The sequence below is a fragment of the Mirounga leonina genome, unplaced genomic scaffold, assembly GCF_011800145.1.
Source record: "Mirounga leonina isolate KUSES-001 unplaced genomic scaffold, KU_Mleo_1.0 Mir_347, whole genome shotgun sequence".
Taxonomy (NCBI): Eukaryota; Metazoa; Chordata; class Mammalia; order Carnivora; family Phocidae; genus Mirounga; species Mirounga leonina.
In genome coordinates, this window is record NW_023270696.1 from 988,521 (window position 1) to 990,765 (window position 2,245).

General features: G+C 52.9%; 1 pseudogene; it reads left to right on the top strand.

Moving 5' to 3' along the window:
• The first annotated feature begins 263 nt into the window (after nucleotides 1-263).
• LOC118026864 lies at nucleotides 264-1,905 on the top strand (annotated as a pseudogene).
• The last annotated feature ends 340 nt before the right edge of the window (nucleotides 1,906-2,245 follow it).

The window sequence follows — 2,245 nt, forward strand, 5'->3', positions numbered from 1 at the left end:
AATAGGTTCAAAGTTCGTGGATTCTGACAAAAGTATTTGCTTTCTTTTTCTAAATTATTTTATAGCTAATTATATCAATAAAAGCTTATTTTTTTAAAGGTCTATCCACTTATTTCACTTAACCAGATTATAAGCTATTGAGGAAAAAGTTATAGCTTTCATCGCTTTGTAGACAAGTATGTTTTTAGCACCTCAGCCTACAGTTGCAGGAATGGGCAGACAGGTGGCCCAGTTCAGGTGTGAGGGGGCACAGTGAGACGCATCCACTGTTGGAAGGAAAGGAGATGCACCATTTTCTTCATGAGTAATAGCACACATGTTAACCTCTGCAAACAGGTTTATCAAGCCAAGAGTGATGGAAAGAAGTAAGGCGAGCTCTGGAGGAGACTTCATTCTGCTGGGGTTCTCTGACCGGCCAAAGCTGGAGACCATCCTGTTTTTCATTAACATGGTTTTTTACCTTCTGGCTGTGGCGGGGACCTCGACCATCATCTTCCTCTTCCTGGTGGACCCTCCACCGCACTAGCCTATGTATTTCTTCCTCTGCAGTCTGTCCCTCCTGGATCTCTGCTACACGACTGGCAGCATTCCTCAGATGCTGGTCAACCTCTGGGGCCCACGGAAGACCATCACCTACGTGGGTTGTGTCGTCCAACTCTGCCTTCCTGTCTGCGGGGGGCACCGAGTGCATCCTCCTTTCAGTCATGGCCTACCACCGCCTCGTGGCTGTTCGCATGCCACCGCACCCACGGCCGCCACGCACCCACAGGAGTGTCCGCAGCTGACAGCCGTTGCCTGGCTCAGTGGGATCGCCGACTCCGTGCTCATGTCCCCACTGACGATGTCCCCGGGGCGCTGTGGCCAGCGCCGCATCAACCACTTCGCCCGCATTTCCTGCGTGGACACCAGCCGCGCTGAAGGCCTGCTTTCCTCCTGGCCATCCCCATCGTGCCCGTGCCTCTCGCCTTGATTCTCGTGTCCCACGGCTGTATTGCAGGGGCGGTGGTCGCGCGCATCCAGGGTGCGGCAGGGAGGCCTTCAACACCTGCTCTTCGCACGTGGCCGTGGTGTCCCTCTTCTATAGCAGCATAATCTACATGTACATGCAGCCCGGGACCGTGGCCCCCCAGGACCAGGGCAAGTTCCTCACGCTCTTCTACGGTCTCGCGACCCCCACTCTGAATCCTTTCATCTACACGCCGAGAAACAAAGAGACTCAGTGCAGGGGGCGGTGCGCAAGGTTCTCAGGAGAGACAGCGGCGTGCTGGGCGCGGGAAGGCACTCAGGAAGGCTGGCATCCCTGCGCCCAGGTGCCTTGGGTCCGCGGAGACTGAGGCGCCCCAGCGCAGGAGCGGTGTGCGGGGTCGCGCGCAGGCGCTGGAGTGTGGGCGCAGCGGGTCTGCTCTCTTCCAGGGGTCCTGGACTAAGGCACAGGTGGCTGGACAGGACCCCTGTCCTTCCCGGTGACAGCGTTGACCGGAGGAGATACTGTGCTGGGGGAATGGAAATGCTACTTCCGCTCTGCTCAGGGGGGTTTTACGCGGAGACAGTGATGACTTGGGGCTGGGATTCCAGGGCCCTGTGACGTCACTACTAAGTTAGCCATCAGGGAGGAGACGGCAGGTGCCGGACACCTGCGCGCGTGTGTGAGGGCGTGGCTGGTATGCTGACGTTCGGTGGTTCCCTTCCATAAACCTTCGTGTTAGGAATGTTCTTGACCCTCCTGGAGATGGGGCTGTTCCTTCTGCAGGCTGCAGTTGCCTGTCACCGGGTGCCCTGCTCAAGTAACTGCTTCAACAACAGTGGTCCTTTAAAATTTTTTCAGGTCATATGCCACTTGTTGATCATTAACTCAACTGAACGGGCATTTCATGCAACAAGCATTTAAAAGTAAGTTGGGTTAGCAGGAAAGCGAATAGACATTACAGAGACGATTACATAAGGTAGGGTAAGTCAGTTGTGAGTGCGTGTGTCTCAAATGTTTTCCTTACAGTGAACCATTGACACAAAAGCTTGAAAATCACTGCCTGAAAGAGTCTTTGCTGGAACAACCTTCCAAGCATGCAGTACCTCTGCACTGGGGGAAAAAAATTAGAGATACAATTCTATTTATTTTTCTAAATACTCTTTCCCCCCCCTTTTAAAAAAGTTTTAAAATTTCAGTTAGTTAACGTACAGTGAAATATTAGTTTCAGGTGTAGAATCTAGTAATTCATCACTTCCATACAACACCCGGTGCTCATGA